General features: G+C 40.8%; 1 long non-coding RNA gene across 1 annotated transcript; it reads right to left on the bottom strand.

Annotated features, from left to right (window-relative positions):
- Positions 1-2,405: 2,405 nt before the first annotated feature.
- On the bottom strand, positions 2,406-17,760 carry LOC140625177 (uncharacterized). The gene is made up of 3 exons (XR_012024554.1): positions 17,588-17,760; positions 16,703-16,906; positions 2,406-2,626 (listed from the first exon to the last, which is right to left on the bottom strand). It is a non-coding gene; the product is annotated as an uncharacterized lncRNA (long non-coding RNA).
- Positions 17,761-19,885: the final 2,125 nt, after the last annotated feature.

The following is a 19,885-nucleotide window of genomic DNA, read 5'->3' as shown; positions in this document are numbered from 1 at the left end:
CGACTCTTGGTTTCAGCTCAGGTCATGATCTCAGGGTGGTGAGATCAAGCCCTGTATTGGGCTCTGCACTCAGCCTGGGTCTGCTGGAGACTCTCTCCCTCTCCTTCTGCCCCTCTCCTGCTCATACGCATGTGCAAGCATGCACTCTTACTCTTTCTAAAATAAATAAATAAATCTTTAAAAAAAAAAGAAAAAATAGGTCACTTTGGCATACATATATATAGAATCACCTTCTAACAGTAAGCAAATGTCATTACATGCTTCAGCTACAAATATTTTGTGTCTACATTATGTAGCATTGAAAAAGCATCCGTCGGGTCAAAGTGCATAGCAGACAATACGCATTTCTCACTTCACTGAGAATTTCCTTCCTCTACTCATCTCATTCCACCCCAATTCAGGTCTCTAGGCAGTCAGGTGCTCACCATAGGACTCCTACACTGCACCAATCACATTATTTCCCCTGGATAAATGGACTAGGGGTTCAGACATGCTGGGTAGTTTGAGCTCTTCATCTAAACTCAGGAGCTAAAAAAAAATAAAATAAAAAAATTAAAAATAAAAAAATAAACTCAGGAACTGAGCTTGCCCTTAGGAGATAGCCGACTTCTGCTGGGCAGAAAGAAGCACAGAAAACTGCAATGAGAGCACTGGAAAGAGAGATCTTGAGGTTTAAAATGTGTCTACGCCTAGGTTCTGCTGGCTTCCTAGCTCCATGCTGCAGTCCCATTTCTGCACTTGGGAACTCTGAGACACCCATGTAATAAATTCCCCCATTTTTGCTCCAGCCAGTTTGGGTAGGTTTCCATTATTTACACCAAAAGAACCTTGACTAAGACTATTTAATCCAATTAATCCGGAAGCATTTCTAATATAATTTTGTATTTCTAGTAATTTTTTATGTATTTGAAGTGTTTTGTGGCTGATAGGATATTTTTCTTTTCCTGTTAAATAAATTTGACTGTTCAGGATACAGCCAGCTTGTCTAAGAAACTTTCCTTAACAGTGTTATATATTTAGCCATGAAAATATCAGATACTGTGGGGGTACGTATCACTTTGTGTCGCACAATAATAGATCATGACTTTGTGAATTACACATCTTGGAAAATAAAATACATCGAAGTTCAATAAAATTCTCACCCGTGGGTCTCACTTCTTCATTTCTGCCATCAAAATACCAATACCTCATTAAATGTGAACAAATATTGGAAATGTGCTAATTCTGCTAATAAATGCATAGAAGGAGCAAAGGCACAAATAATGAAAAAAAGCGGCAAGAAGGAGGCAATAACAATAAAAAGGAATAAGTCTGCTAAATTCTGCAAGGCAGGCTGCAGGCTCGAGAATTTATTACAGTAGAAAAGCAGAAAGTGGTAGCACACCAACAGAACCTAAAGAGGCATCATCCGGGCCATCAGAACAGGGCCATACTTGCGTGGAGCTCTGAGAATTTAGTATCAGCACCTCCCCGTGTGTTCTTTCTAGTTGGCTCCGGAATCATAGGCCAAAGCTAGTGTCTGATAAAATGCACATCCCTCTCATTGCACAAGGTAGAATCAGTAATGCTCAGCTAATTCTTTTATGTTTCAATGAAGAAATACATTGCCAGCTCGTACTAGTAACTTCTCTGATAGCTCATGCAACGTTTACCCCTGGGATGGGCACAAACTGAGAGCTACACGTAAGACACACAAGTCCCTGCCCTTAGTAGACCTGGGTTTTAGCTGAGTCCTATGACCAGGCTTTACCTTCTCCACTCATTGTTACCAACGTAACTAAAGTTGGATTGAAAAACATAGAATCAAAAAAAAAAAGAAAAACATAGGATAGAGGGACCCCTGGGTGGCTCAGTGGTTGAGCATCTGCCTTCGGCTCAGGGCGTGATCCTGGAGTTCGGGGCTCCCTGCATGGAGCCTGCTTTTCCCTCTGCCTGTGTCTCTGCCTCTCTCTGTGTGTCTCTTGTGAATAAATAAATAAAATCTTTTTTAAAAAAAGAAAAACAAAAAAAAATAAAAATAAATAAAAAAAGAAAAAAAGAAAAACATAGAATCGGGATTATCTTTATTAATATTCAGTATCTACCCTCTGTCAGGGACTATATTATGCTTTCTCTATATATCCACACATAATTCTCTTCATAACTACAAAGTTGGTTCCCTCTACTTCCCTCTACCTAGATTGGCAAATTGAGAGTCAAAGAAATTAAGTCATTTTACCCCAATCACACATGAAGTAAACAAGGGAGCCGGGATTGAACCCAAGTCTCTCTTAATCCAGGGTCTATACATTTCTCTTCCATCTGGACTCAACATAAACTACACTAGGTTCCCTGAAAAATGAAAAGAAAGGCATTCAATCAGTCAATTGCTTATTCATTCATTTTTATTTTTTTATTGAGTACCCACCACCTTGTGGCACAGCTTCAGGGAGTGCCGCTCACAATACAGTCCACGTGCATCTCTGCCTGCCAGCACAAGAATGTGACTGGCGCCCCGGAACTTCACAACTTGCAGACTGTCTACCCCTGGACATGGCATTCTAAATGACAGCAATAGACGGCAGATAGTCTTCCATAAGGGAGGAGCTTGTTATCCATTGCAGGGATAAAGAAAAGCCTCTTTAACCTTAAAACAAAAGAAAATATAATCAAAACATAATAATGCCTCAAAAATGTAAAAATACAGTGGCCGTTCCAAAGCAAGCATCCAATTTCCTATAGGGCTGCTATAAAGGAGCCCTTTAAAAACCATGAGCAATTTGCTGACTGTACAGGTGGCCTGACATGGCCCACTGCTGCCAAACACATTCAAAGACACCACAAGGAGGCGAGGCGAATGGGAAAAGGGTTTTGCATTTTTTAATCTTCTGTGTTGATTTATCTTCCTCTGTGCTAGGAGTGGAAGCAAGTCACTCTCCCGCCTCCTCCCAGCTTCACCTCCTTCCCCCTTTGAACACACACACACACACATACACACACACACACACAATTTAAATTTATAATTCATCTGTGTTCTTCATTCGGGTTTCAGTGACTCAATTTTAGGGAATGCAAATACATGTTCTGCTACCTGCCATAGCTCAATAATCACTTGTCAGTATACTGACTATAGATGAAATTAAAGGACATTTGAAAAGACCCGTGGTTCTAAGAATAGACGTTAGAGAATATTAAAAAGTAATGAATCCATATTTGGACACCAAGTAAACTTCCCTTCACGTTATTTCTTTGGCTCGTGGATATCTGATAATTCACTCTGCCTATAAAGTTAAGTATATTAGGTCAGGGATCCAATTTTGATTTTTTTTTCACGTATCTAACATGATCTATTGCTAGAGTTCCATAAAAATATTAAATTGATGCTAATCACATACGTATGTGAATACAAACACACACACACAAAGTCCTCCACCCGGAGATAGACCGCATCTGTTCTTCGTTTCCCTCCTTCCATCGGTATCTAAGTTTTCACTGTTACCGAGGAAGGAAGATATTAATTTTTTGCTCTAGTAGTCAGAAGATTAGAAGCATTAAAACAGATGCACCACAGTCATGTTTATGTGAGGTGTTTTGTTTTTTTTTTTATCTAAAGACCAAAAGGAAGCAAATCTAATTGACAGATACATGAAACAGGGCTGTATTCTCAAATAGATTATTTTCTTGCTGCTAAGTTTCCTCTCTTGCTCTATCCAATACTTCATCTTTGCAAATATGGGGTTTGCTTCATAATGAATCTCAGGAAATCCTCCCTGTCACTCAACCATCCAGGGAACAGTCCTCTATGGCATGGCACGTCCCTTCACAGGTGGCTACGCCTGCCGAGAAGACATCAGAGATTCCCCAGTGGGAAGAAAAACCACAAAACAGAAGGCTTTAAAGTCAAATAAAGATTTAAGTGTGAAAGGTTGTTTTAGTTAGGGGAAGAAGGAGACTGGGGAGGATATCCCAGAGAAGACAGAGCCTAGCCCTGGAAAAAGATTATCCTCTTCAATACAAAGTGAAATGCAGATAAGTGGTGCCTTAGAGCAAACCAAACCTGCCTGGTCCTTAGACATCTGTACTACATAAAACACAGATTCCTGGGCTCCACCCCAAAATTCCTAGGTTTCACCCCAAAACCTCTGGGTACTGAGCCTAGAAACCTGTATGCTTGCAAAATACACCAAATGATGGAGCTTATTCCTGTTTGGAACCATGACCTTATAACACACACCAATCCACAGGTTTTGTCCTAGAAGAAGCCAATCTCAGCATAGCTGACATAGGTCCCGAGACGGGGAGAAGTCGCTGGGACCACTGAATCCCTGTGTAAGGTAGGGAACTGAGGAGCTGAAGAAGAACTGTTCTCAGGGAACAACCCCTAACAGGATATGGCTAAAACTCACACATGAATTCATAGCTCTGGAATTCTGTGGCAAGAACAGGAGTGGAAAGGAAAACACAGATGCAGAGAGTATTATGATTGAGGACAATGTAAGGGAACATGTGGGCCAGTTGAATAGGAAGTCTATTCAGACACAGGGGCTCCAAAGTTTGGGTTTGTATCCCAGAGCCGGCATTTTCTCCCCATCTCTGTACCCACTTACCTGAACCTTATCCCCACTATTCCAACAGCCTCCCAACTGGTGGCCCTACATCCAGATCCGCCCACTCCCTGCCAATCTATTCTATCCCCACGGACCCCCGATAACCTAAACATACAAGTGTGATCCTGGTATTCCTTTACCTAGTATGCTGTTAATAGTTCTTAGGATAAAGGCCAAAATCCTTAACATGGCCTCAAGGCCCTTCATGTACGAACTCAGCCTCATCTCTTGCCACTTTCCCTTCCATGTCATTGTCTACTTAGGCTGGTTTTATTTTATTTTATTTTTTTGATGCTTTGACTTTCAATTTCCTCCAACTGCCACCCTCACTCCCAAGACCTTCAGGAATGCTGGTTTTTATGGCTGGGCTGTCCCTTTCCAGCCTTGACTCATCATTCAGATCTTAGATCAAACATCACTTCTGCAGAGAAGACTTCCCTTGCCTCCTAGCCTAAGTCGAGCCCCTTATTCTACATTCCCATGGCTCCCTGTACTTTTCCTTTGTCGTTCTCCTCATTCATATAGTAAGGTCTATTTTTGTGATTACGTGATTAATGTCTAATTCCCTCACTGTGATACAAACTCCACGAAGGCAATATGTTTTAGTCTATAACCTACCCAGCACCTAGAATAGTATCTGAAATATAGTAAATACTTATTTTAGGGGAAAAAAAACCAATATGCTTGAGTGACTGGGAAAAAGGAATTCCACTGAAGAAACAGAGATGCCAGAAAAAAAAAATGAAATGTTTGATTTTAAGTACTACCTACACTCGAAAGCAGCAAATACAGGTGGATTAATGTAAAGATAATAACAAAATTACAATGACATTTGATTTTAACGAGTAATAGATAATGTATGTTGTACTCTAGGGCTGAAAATAAAGACTCGGGAGATATAATAATTCAAATGGTAGTTAAATCCTGAGAAATCCAAATGAAAAAGTACACATAATATCAAATATTAAGTCTCAAGGGAGGCCCATGGTTAGAGGATGGGAGGACCAAGGCAGAGAAAGATGGACCAGAAGGACATGACTGTCCGGAATGGTGTAGTGAAACAGGGAGCACTAAGAGAGTAAGATGGGGTGTGGTGTACGGCAATTTTGTTTCTATATCTGAATTATCAATGAAGTCAAATGCTGCAGAGATGACAAAGATGGTGAAGATCAAACAGGCCATTGATATTGACACAAGTTTGCTCCTTGAAGAGCTGGGGAGTTGAAACTCTATCATGGAGGATGGGTAAGAGAACTGGGCAGGTGATAAAAGCCTATTTTCAAACACCTTCATATGTACATCTGCAAATGTAACCGTAGCATCTTCAGTAGGTTGGTCTGGTTCTTACTGAAGAGATACTAAAAAAGGCACCAACAGTGAAGAAGTCCTGCCTACATCTTCCCCAGATTAGAACCCAAGTTGGTTCTATAAACATCGGAGTGCAGGTGTCTTGGTTTTAGTCTAAACTGATCATGTCATACATGCTCAATGAGTGTTTACTGATTCTGATGGTGATATTTTGCCTTTAATCCATCTTCAGTGTGCCCACTTTGATTTCAGCAGAGCAGAATCTGTTGTGTTATAAATATCTGTGAAACATTTCATTAAATGTGAATGCAAAAATTCAAATATATAGCAGTATTCCTTCTTGAGATGCTAATTGGCAAACATAAAGGGAGAGCAGTTTGGGGCAGCACTGAAAAAATGTCAGTTGATGCAGGTTTCTAAGGGACCAGAATAACCCAGACACCCTAAAGTACAAAAAAGATGAGTCAGCTACAGATCAGAGGTCACAGATTTTTAAGATTCTCGTTAAACTATAATATACTCCACCATTGATCTTTGAGCACAGAAAAAGAGAGAGCCAAAAAAAAAAAATGCAATTGACCTGTTTGCATCCAGAAGACCACTAGAAAAGCTACTTGCTTCCAGTATTGATTAGCAGATAGATAAGTCTGGAACAGGAAAGAGTTTCACCAAACTGTTGCTCCCTTTTAGGTCTAGTTCATTTGGCAAATGTGCCCACCTCTGGACAAGCCCATCCGTGGCCCTTTGGTACTAGTGAAAGAAGTGGTCAATTGACAGAATGTTCACGTGATCTTATGGACTCATGAGTAAGCCCAGGGAAAAGGTAGACAAGAGAGAGGGAAGTTAAACTCCTCCAACTCCTTGCTTCGATATCATCGGCCTTGCCTTACCCTTATCTTCGTACACACCCAAAGGCTAGATATGTTCATTACAAGTAGCCCTGGATATATGAGGAAGTCCTGATGGCTTTAATTGTCTATAACTTCATAATGAGCCAGCAGTATATCATCTAGAAATAAAAGGAAGTAGATGGCAGTCCCTCTCTCTCCTCTGTATATTCAGACCACATCTGACACCTGTAATCCAGCCTAGCAGCCATACTTACTTAGGGAGGTAGACAACCTGAAGTAAGCTCAAACCTCTGTAGAGAGCCTCAGTACAAGCCCTCAAAATGATGTCATCTGCAGCCAAATTCAAGGAATTGAGGCTAATTCTGCTTACGGAAGAGTAAGATGGGGTGGGATATAGGGTAGAGAGATGGGAGGGTAACCATGCATTCTTGAGCTGTACCAGTGTCATTAGTTTTTCCATCTTACCCACTAGACTGTGAGCATCATGAGGGCAATGACCATATTTTATTTCTGTTGGGGACTCAGGGCAGATCTAGGCCTGTAACAGGTATTCAATAAATACTTGGTTATAAACTGAATAACTGGCTTCAGAGTTTGAAAGAACTGTCATGTGGAGAGGTGAGATTTGTTCTTTGTGGTCTCAAATAACAGAATCAGGAACAATGGGCATAAGGTATAAGCAGACAGCTTTATGTCAATATAAGGAAGAATTTCCTATAGAGCTGTTCTTAGAAAGACTAAGAACTTCTTCCTTGGAGGAATCTAACAGAGACCTGCCAAGTTTAGGGTAGTGACAATGATGCAGAGAAGATTTAAGCATAAAGCGGGTTTACCTACATCATGGTTCTCAATCCTGGTGACACAGTAAAATCACTTGGGGTTCTGTTTTTGTTTTAATACAGATGCCTAGACATAATCCTCAGAAACTTGGCTTCAATTGGCCCAGGGCACCAGCATTTTAAGACACTCTCCAGATGGTTCTAATAAGCAACTACCGGTGAGAAACACTAGATGAAACTTTCAGGTTCTTTCCAAACTTAAGACTCTGATTTTATATCTGAAGAAACAGGAGCTTCCCTTCAAAATACTCCAATTTTGACTGACTGCCTAATTCATTAGATGTTCTCTAATGCTAGTTAAACTAATGAAGCATCTAAGGCAATGTTCCAAACAGAAGGATAAAAAATTGGAACAAGAGATAGGAACAGAGCATGAAAAAAAAAAAAAAAAAAAAAACCAGAGCATGTATTAAAGCACATACCTTAATTTGTAGTTTACAAATTCTAAATAATTGAATTTTTACTTTATCAAAATTTTGGAAAGTGCAAACATGCAAAGTTCTTCTGAAGTTTCCTGATATGAAACCATCAGCAGTTGGATCACCAGTAGGTGTGGATATAATCAAAAACCTCAGAATTCTCAAATCTCAAAATGCTGTTTGAGACCTTTCAGCCTGAGGACCGAAAATACCAAAAGTGAATGGGAGAGTACATATGGTTGTTAGAACGCAAGTAGGTGACAATCAGATAATCTCATATGCTGCTTTTTTATCCTGAACTATTTTGGTAAAAGCCTGCTCTTTGGTAAATGAATAATTCACTTATATTTCAAATGTATTTTAAATGTGTCACTTTTGAAAGCAGGGTAAGATATATTTAAATAATATATTATCACTTTTTAATAGATTGAGAAGTGGTTTGGGGCATTGCTCTAGATAGAAGAAGCCAGTCAGCTGCATGCCTAGAAAAACAAAGAAGGGATGGGCACTGAATCCTTTCTTTCAGTCCAATAATCAGGTACTCAATAGCTTCTATAGTTTCAGGTTTCCCTTACTGTGCCTTCTGAGATGCTGACTTTGCCAGGTGAGCCTGTTCAGTATTCAGTTGCCACTACCTGTGGCTCCCAATGACTGAAGATTTAATTGATCTACATTTACACCCTTAGAAGAGACCATAATTTTCAAATTTTCAAATAAGACCTATATATTATTAAAATATATAGGTCTTAAAAGCACACAGAAACAAAAATAGTTAATTTCCAACAAAGGAAGTTGGGAGGTGGGAAACCACAGTGCCTTGTTCACGGTAACTGTTCAAAGATACTATAATGCAGTGACGAAAGGTAAGTTTTTTTCAAGCAGAGATTTTCAAGTGAAAGTCTCATGGGGCAGGATTGTGGCTAGAGTACTGGAAGCCAGTGTGGTCACTAAAAACACAGAGTGAGAGTGAAGGAGTCTATTAGGACTTAGCTCAGAAACAGATATGAAGAGCCTCACAGGAAGCTTTGTAAGGCCTCTGGTTGTTACTCTAAGCGAAATTCAAGGTTTTGAGCAAAGAGAAACATAATCTGACTTTGGTTTTTAAAGGATCACTTGGCTGCTAGTGTTGAAATTCCATCACGGGGGGCCACAGCAGAGAAGCAGGGAGGCCAATCAGGAAGGATATGGCAATAAATCAGGTGACAGAGGATGGTATCCGGGACCAGGGTGATGTGGTCACATTCTGGATATTCAAATATTTTGAAGATAAACCAATAAGCTATGCTGGCACACTGAAAGTAGAATATGAAATGGAAAGATAAATTAAGATGACTTCAAGGGTTTGAGCCCAAGCAACTGAAAGGGAGGATTGCTCTTTACTAATAAGGAACAACTAGGAGAAGGATGTTTGGGGGAGAGCAGAAGTTCAGTATGCAACATATTAATTTTCAACATACCTATTACAAATTTAAGTGAAAAGCTGAGTAAGCAATAACCATACATATTTCAAGTCTATGGAAGGGTTTCAGGTCAGAGTATATAAATTTGAGAGTCTTCAGCAGATGGATGGTATTTAAATACCTGAGTTTGGTTGGACATGAGTGTAAACAGAATAGGGAAAACATCTTGAGGACTGACCCCTAGAGAACCCAATATTTAGAGGTCAAGAAGATCAGGATGCACCAACCAAAGGGACTGAGGTGGAACAGCCATGGAGGTATGAAGAAACCAGAAAAGTAAGAGACCCTGGAAGCCAAGGGAAGAAGCTGTTTCAAGGAAGAGTACGACTCAGCATATCAAATGCTGTGATAATGCAATGAAAATCAGAGCTGAAATCTGTCCCCTGTTTTTAGCAATAAGGAGGGGCAGTCATTTTAAGTGGTTTGCTTGTAGTGGAGGAGGTAAAAAGCCTTAGTGGAGTGGATTCAAAACAGGAGAGGAAGTGGAAAGAGCAAGCTTAGACAATCCAAGGAGCCATCATTGACTGACTGGAGGAGACAATGAAGAATAAATAGATATATTCCCCAAGTTAAGCAATAGAATTCAGCAGGTAGAAAACAGGTCCATATTCCCACTCTCAGAGGAAAGAAAGAGCTGTTATCTCTCGGTAATAAGGTGAGACATTGTTTAACTTCTCATCTTGTCAGCCTACCTGGCTTCTGAATCTCAAGCCACAGTGTTGCTGATCAATTTGACAAACTCAGGTGGCAGGCTTGGATTTCAGCTCCAACCCATCTTCATGGGCTGTAATACAAATCCACACCCCAAATGCCTTAGGCCTCCACCCAATCAATAAATTGCATTTAATGCCCTTAGGGAAAATGGTCTTTGATGAGCCTCGTTGTTAGCAGCCAATCCAAGCCCATTACCTTCCACATCTGGAAATAGGTGAGTAAGGAAAATGAGGCTGATGGCTTCAATTTAGTTCTCATTTATCAGCATCACAATAACTCAACTCAATGACCTACAATTCAGGGTGATTGGATGAATTTTCTGAGTAGAGGTCCAAGACAGAAATAATAAAGAGGCTGAAGGTCAGGATCCAGGATTACTGGTAGAGTTATGAGGAAGGACCAGGTTTAGAGTCAAGGAGCAAGAATAAAGGGCACTGTGTAAGATGCTCAGAGGCCCAAAACAAGAAAAGCTGCCAGGCTGGTATGGCACGGTATCATTTGCCACTCCCCTATAACTTCTGACTCTTAATTTCATTAAAAACAGTGATTACAATAAACCTTACATTTCTACAGTTTAATCCCTTCCAAAATGCTTTACTGTCTACTTTTCTCAAGAGTCCCTTAGCAGGTAATAATATTTTCCATTTCACAGATGGAAAAACAGCTCAGAGAGGGTGAGGTACACAGAACAGTAAATGCCGATGACCAGTAAAGAACACACTTTGCTTCAGTGAATCACACACTCTCCTGTTGAGGGACAGAATTGGCTGTGTGAGTTTAACCAAACTGGAAGACTATATGTAATGGGATGAAAAATATTTTATCTATGAACACCAGAATTCTTCTTAAGGAGAAAACTGTCTATGGTTAGGAAAATAATAGCAGATCCTGGTTTACCCAGTACAATCCCAATTTTTGCCTTCTGTCCTAGAGAAATGATTAATATCGCCAACTTTTGCTTTCAAAGGTATTTCATTTCTTGGGGTGGGGTCACCTTGGTAAACTACATATACCATATATAAAGTTGGCTGAGAGAAGACAGGGAGGGAAGTGAGACCCCACCCAAGAGCAAGGATTAGCAGGAAATGACACAGCAGAGTGTTGGCCACACTGCTCTGCATTTGACATGAACAGGAATGGAGAGAAGAACCAGAAGAGAAAAGAAATAAGCAGTTAGAAAAAACTAGGCAAGTGATGTGTGGCCGGGGAGAGGGTGTGGGATTAACAGCCGAATCCCCAACTGCAGGGTGACCTTAGGACTTTTAAGAACAAAGGTACCTGATTTCTAATTTGAAATTATTTTTATTCCTAAAATGTAAAACTTTGCCCTGCCCTCCTTCCCCCTTCAATCAAGTCTAGACATATGTAAATACTTTACCTAAGTTTTTTTTTTTTTTTTTTTTTAAGAGAAATACAGAGAACTAGAAGTTTAGAGCCAGAGGGGCCAGGAACACATAAACCCCACAGGAATTCTCAAAATCCACAGGGCCAAGTATGGAGCTTTGGGACAATGTCTGGCAACATAGCGCATGAATACCGAGTTCCCACTTGAGTTGTATAAACAGTGAATGTAATAGGGACTGGCAGTTGTTTGGTTAATTAGAAAAAAATCAAGTTAATTAAGTTAAACATTTCACTAAAACTCGAACCTATAAATATATTATTCACCAATGTCTTAATGTGGAGCTAAGGCTGCATATTCTATCGTTAAGTGTGCTGAAGGGAGTTCTCGGTTGTCTTTCTTGCATAAAGCACATCCATGATGTAGCATCTAATTTCTTTGGAAGAGACAAAGCAATCTAAAAGCAGAATTCTCCTAGACTTCTACGATATTTTTCTAATCTCATGCAGATGTTTTGCCCATCCTTAATTTGATAACAATTCTCAGCAATTTGTTTTATCAAATCTTTCCAAAGAAGCTTAGCTTCCATAGAAATACTTTCTTCTTGCATTAATGTCCCATCTACTTATGTAATAGTTAATAAAATTATATGATTTTGATATACTTTCTTCTTGCATTAATGTCCCATCTACTTATGTAATGGTTAATAAAATTATATGATTATGATAACAAAAAACAAATGGCACAAACAAGTTTGCAACAAACGCAGCCAACTCTTGAGAAGTGGAGACGTTATCTATGGGAGCAGGAGTGTTTGGTGTATTAGAACATTGACTTTGCCATGACTCCAGACAGCATCCCACATTTTACAGAGGACAGAGCTCTATTATTCCATTTAGTAAAGAGGTCAGTTTCAAAAGTTTCTATTAGGAACCGCCATCTGTAAATCGCCAAAATGACCAACACAAAGGGAAAGAGGAGAGGTACCCGCTATATGTTCTCTAGGCCTTTTAGAAAACATGGAGTTGTTCCTTTGGCCACATACATGCCAATCTCTAAGAAAAGTGATTTTGTGGACATCAAGGGAATGGGCACTGTTCAAAAAGGAATGCCCCACAAATGTTACCATGGCAAAACTGGAAGAGTCTACAGTGTTACTCAACATGCTGTTGGCATTGTTGTAAACAAAGAAGTTAAGGGCAAGATTCTTGCCAAGAGAATTAATGTCCCCATTGAGCATATTAAACACTCAAAGAGCCTGAGATAGCTTCCTGAAGCGTGTGAAGGAAAATGATCAGAAAAAGAAGGAAGCCAAAGAGAAAGAAAGGTACTTGGGTCCAACCGAAGCACCAGCCTGCCCCACCCAGAGAAGCACACTTTGTGAGAACCAATGGAAAGGAGCCTGAACTGCTGAGACCCATTCCCCATGAATTCATGGCATGATACATGTAAAAGAAATAAAAGACCTCAGGATTGTAAAAGTGTTTCTCTTAATTGAGTAGGAGTGTGGTTGGTGTCCTTTCACTTAAAAAATATTTAAAGCAAAAAAAAAAAAAAAGTTTCTATTAGGTGTACACCTAATTTTCCTTAAGAGTTAAACAGCTTGCCAATGCAAAGCACTTTGGAACTATGTCCAGCAGCTGCATCACTACCAGCCTCCAGACCTTCACGTGGCACGAGGACCACCTCCCCTCATGGGAAACACGTCATTCCCACTCCTAACTGAATAATTATATTGTGTAGTGAGCTTTGACATGGTCTCAACCTTCAGTGACGCCCCTTAAAAGAAGCCAAGTTGTACCCGGAGCCAGACAGAACAGCTCCAGAACAGCTTCTCAATGAGAAGTTGTAACATTTAGTGGTAATGACTAAACGCATGTATTCAGTGTAAATTAGGGGACTCTCTTCGGCTGGAAAGGGCAGGGTGCTAAATCTAAGGAAGCAGTCAGAGAAAGCAAATTTTCTCCTAATCAGAAAAGTACAATCATGGTGAAGTGGAGCAGGTAAATGGAGCTAGTGTGTATAATTAGGATCTTATTTCCTTTTCCTGCAAACTGCAAGAAAGGAAAGGTGGGCACCTGAGAAGGAAGTTAAAATTGCTGGAAGAGAACTTCCTTGGTTAACTAAGGAGACAGGTTAAGCCTGATGATGGTCTTGGCAAAGAGCTGAGGACACCTGGAGCCTGAGGACATCTGTGAATTTAAAGGGACTTCTGATGTCAGAAATTCTAAAGTGGGATCCCTGGGTGGTGCAGCAGTTTGGCGCCTGCCTTTGGCCCAGGGCGCGATCCTGGAGACCCGGGATCGAATCCCACGTCGGGCTCCCAGTGTATGGAGCCTGCTTCTCCCTCTGCCTGTGTCTCTGCCTCTCTCTCTCTCTGTGACTATCATAAATAAATAAAAAATTTTAAAAAAAAAGAAATTCTAAAGTGACAGCATTCCTTCTTTAAAGTTAGATTTTTTTAATTGATATTAATCACTACATGCAGTTAATAGGCAAAATTTCTCACTATACCTAGATTTTGTGTTTCTTTAAATTTTACTCTGCTTGTATATTCTTCATTAATACAAGGTTTAATAAATACACATGGTGGTAAATTTAGCACAAAATACTGGGTTGTTTTTTTTTTTTTTATAAGAAAGGCAAAGTTGAGTTAAAGAAATGCACCATTATCTCTGGGACTCGATCTCCCCACTGAGCCACCTGGCAATCCACACCTGAGGCAGTGTAATGACCGGGCGATCTAGAACTTCAGGGGAAAAGGACAGCCAACTGAAAACTGTCAAGCATTGGCAGCCGGCAGAAGGTGGGATGGAGAAAGTGGCAAGCCGAGCTAGATATTTTATTTGTTTTTATAATTAAAAGATATAAGAAGAAGCAAAAAAGATTAAACAGAAGTTGCCACTGAGAGCCCGCAGGAACAAATATGCAAATGTTGTTTCACCTGCTGCCAGCTTTGCTGAAGCAGGGACACTGTATCTCCAGCCTAGCTCTTGTGTTTTGAAGTTGGGAGGCAGATATTAGTGGAGTCTCCACACTTGCCTGCTTCCCCTTGTTCTCCTGCTCGAACGCATGGTGAGGAAGCCCATGCTGAGGCCTCTGCGGGACACCATCAACAGGAGCTGCTAATAATGGGAAACCTAATGACCCTTTAATGGGACGAGTACAGCTAAGAGAGTCGTGCAGATTTTATTTATAAGAGAAGAAGAAACAATGCTCTAAGCCAAAGCAAGAGCTGACCAGGCTGGGCACAGTTAAGCCTAGTAAAGAGAAGGCTATAGCCCTCCTTAAGAAAAGACATTCATCATGAAGACCTCCACCTCCACGTAGCATCCACAGCAACCACCAAACCCTGAGCATGACGAGGCAATATTCACAGTGCACAGTGAGGTCTCATAGGACACCTGGGTTAAGCAACACGGTGGACATCTTTTCCTAATTTGCATTTATGAAACAGAGTTAATCCACAGCAAGAGATTGGGACTGAGTCTCCAAGACCTGGGCTAAATCCAACTGGAATAGAACATGTTGTCAGTCAGACTCAAATATGTCCACTGTAGCAAAAGACCATAGTTGTACAGGTATTTCTCAAACGCTGGGAAATCACCTGGTTTTACCAAATTAACCCAAAATCATCCTTAGAGCTTGAAGGTTTCCATCCCATCCCATCTGACAGTATTAACGTCCATGAAAACTCTAGAACAATGGGTCTCAAAGTGCAATCCTCAGACCAGTAGCACCAATGTCTCCTATGAATGCACATTCTCAAGCTCCACCTGGAGCCTAGTTACTGGAAAAATCCAGGGCTGGAGCCAAGAATCTGTTTTAACATGACTTCCAGGTGATTCTCCTAATGCACTCGAGTTTGAGAACCACTGGTCTCAAACTTAGCTCCATGTTAGAAGCTCTTAGGAAACTTTAAGAAACAAAATGCTGATGCCCAGTTGTTACACCCTTCCCCACTTCTGAGATTCTGATTTAATTGGCATCAGGCACAGCCTTGGCATATGAGTTTTGGGGTTTATTTATTTGTTTGTTTTTTACTCCCCAGCTAGTTCTAATGCACAAGAAAGTCTGAAAACCACTAGAGCAAACTCAGGAAATTAACATAAACAGACTTTTCATACGTGGGGCAAAGAGCATATACCTAGTCAACAAGTACTCAGAGGTATCAATTACAAAGAATAATAAATAAATAAAATTTAAAAATTAATGAAACCTAAGACTTTTGGGGGAAAATTCATTTTCTTTTTTGTTGAAATAGGGTCAAGGGAAAACATGATTGAGTCCATCAGTGTAGATTACTTATTATTCTTCGTAACTTATTTGAGAGAGTGTACGCAAACGCACAGAAGGGTGGAGAGAAGGGCGGAGGGAGAAGGACTAGCAGATTCCCCGCTGAGCAGGGGGCAGATGAGGGGCTCAGTTCCAAGACCCAGGGATCATGACCTGAGCTGAAGGCAGAGGCTTAACTGACTGAGCCACCCAGGTGCCCCTAGGCTTGAATTATTTAAATATATATGTGAGATAGCCTGGTTTGTCCTTGCTCGTAGGGAACTCAGAAACTAGTTTTGTCCTTAGAAACTTTATCCACCTTTTTAATTTTTTTTAAAGATTTTATTTTTAAGTAATCTCTCTGTCCAACATGAGCCTCGAACTCACAGCCCCAGGATCAAGAATTGCATGCTCCACTGACTACGCCAACCAGGGGCCCCTATTTACCCCTTTTAAAGTAACTGACTCCTGTTCTTTTATACATATTTGAAAGTCTTGTTGCCATGCTTCTCACACTAAAATACATGTATCCCCAAAGGTGGCTCATATGTCTGGAGACCCCAATTTAATCAAAGTTAGGTTATTTTAAACGTCTTAATATTAATACAAATGCAGATACATTATGAATTGGAAGGCACAATTTGATCATTCTGGGTTCTTCCCCAAGGACCCTGAGAACACAGCCTATTTACTCTCCCCCTGCCCTTAGGAGCACTTCACTAGGAAGTCTGAAAGGCACTAACATTTTGTGTGTGTGCGTGTGTGTGTGTGTGTGTGTGTGTGTGTATATATGAGCCTTATTGAAAACTGCCTGAAATTACTTTGGAAGAAGGCATAATATAAACAAATAAATGAAGAAATCACCCGTTGAGATCTTTTCTATGTAAGTAAACCATTATTATTATTACCTCCAAACACTGTTTATTCTTTGGATTCCATCAGAAACCAATATTCAAGGGGATCCCTGGGTGGTGCAGCAGTTTAGCACCTGCTTTTGGCCCAGGGCGCGATCCTGGAGACCCGGGATGGAGTCCCACGTCGGGCTCCCGGTGCAAGGAGCCTGCTTCTCCCCCTGCCTGTGTCTCTGCCTCTCTCTCTCTCTCACTGTGTGCCTATCATAAATAAATTTAAAAAGAAAGAAAGAAACCAATATTCAACAAAGAGAAACAAGCTATCACCATTTGATACGATGGATCCATGAGATCCCATTATGGGAGACATTGAGAATACCTTTGAAATAATAATAAAGTTCATCCTTTAATTTATGTTTAATGAGCCTAGATGCTGAGAATGGCATTCCAGGTGAGGACTCCTGTCTCCAGGAGGCCTGTGGTGGGAGGAAGTCAGGACTTGGTGGTGAGGAAACAAGGGAACCGGGCAGGAAGCAAAAAGGAGATAAATTATTGAAATTGGGATTCAAGGCAGAAACCTATAAAAAACCTATAAAGCAAAAGGCTTAGGAAATAGGGCATTCTCACCATCTCCCAGAAGAATGAGAGAGAAGAGAGAGGAGAATGAATGACAAAAATCCAAATCAAGACTACAACCTCAAGGAGAAATTGTCAGCATTTTATAGAGAATTGTTGTGCCATATTTATGCATTTATTACACCCGAAGGGTTTATTGCTCAGTCTTTCTGCTGTCCTCTAGGTGAAAAATAGAACTCTGCTCCTCAGAGCTTTTACAGAAAATGGCAATAAAATTCCCCATAGAGTTTGCCCTGTCTCCCAGCTTTTCCTTCCTAACCAAGTTTGAGCTTTTAGAATTGGCACTTTGGGGGGTATTTCACGTACCTTTTGCTTCAGGCACCAGCGCACCGCACCACATTTTCAGGGCTTCTCACTTCTGCTACGTCCCACCCAGTACAGATGGCAGCACACGTAAGTGCAGCGTCCCTTGGGTTTGTCAATATTTGGGAGAAAGGCAGTTTCTCTCTTTTTCTGTCAGAAGAAAAATTAAAATCTGAAACTCCTAACTATCCTTAGCACTAAGTGTTGTAAGTAACAAAATCAGCATTTCCATTTCCCAGAAAGTTGAACAGAGAAGCCTCTCCCCTTCTGCGAGCACTGCGTTTGGAGCCACCAGCATATTAGAACCATATCAGCGACCATCTGGCCCATACCCCTGTTCTACCAATGAGGGGATCGGGGCTCAGAGAGGGTGACTGATCTCTCTCAGGGCCACAAAGCCAAGGAGACCAGAGTCCCAGTCTCCTAGTTTAATTCAAATTTCCTCCCAATCTACCTTGCCATGCCCCTGAGTGCCACTAACCGGGAAGGAAGTAGAATGAAACCTAATGGAAGGAAAATATAGCCTTGACACTGCACAGGTGTGCAAAGCTGATGCATATGCAGGAGGCAGCAAGCAGACTTGCAGCAGGCCTCTGGCATACAGGGAAGCCGCTGAAGCCACAACAAACAAGGACACAGAGGGCCGAGCAAGACTGCATGGGGAGCTGCATGTCCCCAGAGCCTGGCTGAGGGCAGAGACCCTCATTTCTCTCCTGGTTGGATGCTCCTGGACCTGTACGAGGTACAAAGTCTTGCACCCAGGGAGGTAAAAAGTGCAACAGATAATCTAGCAAATGGATTCTAACATTTGGATCCTTACCTGTAAAATGGGCTCATTACCCCTGCCCTGTAAAAAGTGAACCGAGACATGTGACCTTGTATGTAAATTATAAAGGAGGGTGAGATAGTACCATTACTCCTGTCCCCACGACCACCTCCGTCTCAGGGGCAAAAACACCTGGGCTTTTCAGGAATTTCTGACACATAGTCCCGAAGTTTAAAGATGGACAAAGCATGTTGTGAAATGAAAAATAGCTTTGGACACAGAGATAGGTTTCCGCAGCTGCTGACACACAAACCTGTTTCCTAACATGAAATCAGGAAAGTGTACGACTGAATAAAAATAACAATAATAAACAAACATGTTAACAAAGCTCTCCTGAAAAGCTGTCCATCTCGGGGACAGCACAAAATCTTTCTTCTCAATGTTCGCTCCCACACCTATTCTATTGCTAACCTATTGCAAATCTAATCCCAGTTGGACACCCCTTTGTCCTGAAAAATTCTCCCTCCATCCCTGATTGTCCAGGAGCAGAAAGCCAAAGTCCAGTCATAGTTTAACCTTCAAATCAAGAATAAAAATACAACAATTAGAACAAAACGAAGAAGAAAGAGGAAGACTATCCTGTCAAAGCCATCAGTTTTGAAGTTAACTGGCTAAACAGAGAACCAAATATGCTACATAATTCTGGAAAATTCGACTAATAACTAGAAATGCCTGCCTTTATTTGGCTTCTTTTTTTTTTATGCATACGAGAAATTAAATCCTCTAGTAAGTGCAAGAAACTTACATATCTGGAAAACAGCAAAAGGTATGCCGGGTAAAAATGACAGAAACCAGAGTTACCCGATCTGGATCAAAAATATTAAACAAAGAAAAAAATACTCATTATTCTGTCAGCTTTAAGCCATTTTCAGCTTGCTCAAACTGGAACACGTCCCCCTGTGGTCTTGTAAAACTCACTGAATTGTAGTAAAGTAGTGTAAGCAGCAGCTTCATCTTCAAAGATGCCATGTAAAATATACATATTAACAAGCAGGGTTTTTCTTATTTTTATTCCTTCTCTCCATTGCTCTGCTCTGCTCCATGCATCGGCCACGTCTTGGTAGCGTAACATCAACTAGAGTTTACATCTGCTGGCACCCACCACCACCCCCAACCTTGAGGCCTTGGCCACTGCCAGAGAGGCCCTCGTGGGTTCCTCCAACATGACGTGAACTTCCTGAGCCAATAAATTTGACATAAGTACTCACATCTCTTTCCACTAAGACAGTACCTAGTAAATAGTGCCCAGGTTAAACTGCTTGTATTTGAAAAAAGCAAATAAACCAAAAAGGCATGTTTGTGGGTGTGTGTCCCAGTGCTCTGCTCTGTAAATTTCTCCTGAATAACTGATTAGACCAGGGACGAGCAGAGTCTTAGATTTGAAGCAAGAGGAGTTGTGTGCATTCAAATTCACAGTTCCAAATGCATCTTCAAAATTTGGGAGTTCTGATATATCTTGTCATTCCCATCTTGTA

The sequence above is a fragment of the Canis lupus genome, chromosome 35 (assembly GCF_048164855.1).
Source record: "Canis lupus baileyi chromosome 35, mCanLup2.hap1, whole genome shotgun sequence".
In the NCBI taxonomy this organism is placed as follows: domain Eukaryota; kingdom Metazoa; phylum Chordata; class Mammalia; order Carnivora; family Canidae; genus Canis; species Canis lupus.
This window is presented reverse-complemented; position numbering and strand designations above follow the sequence as displayed.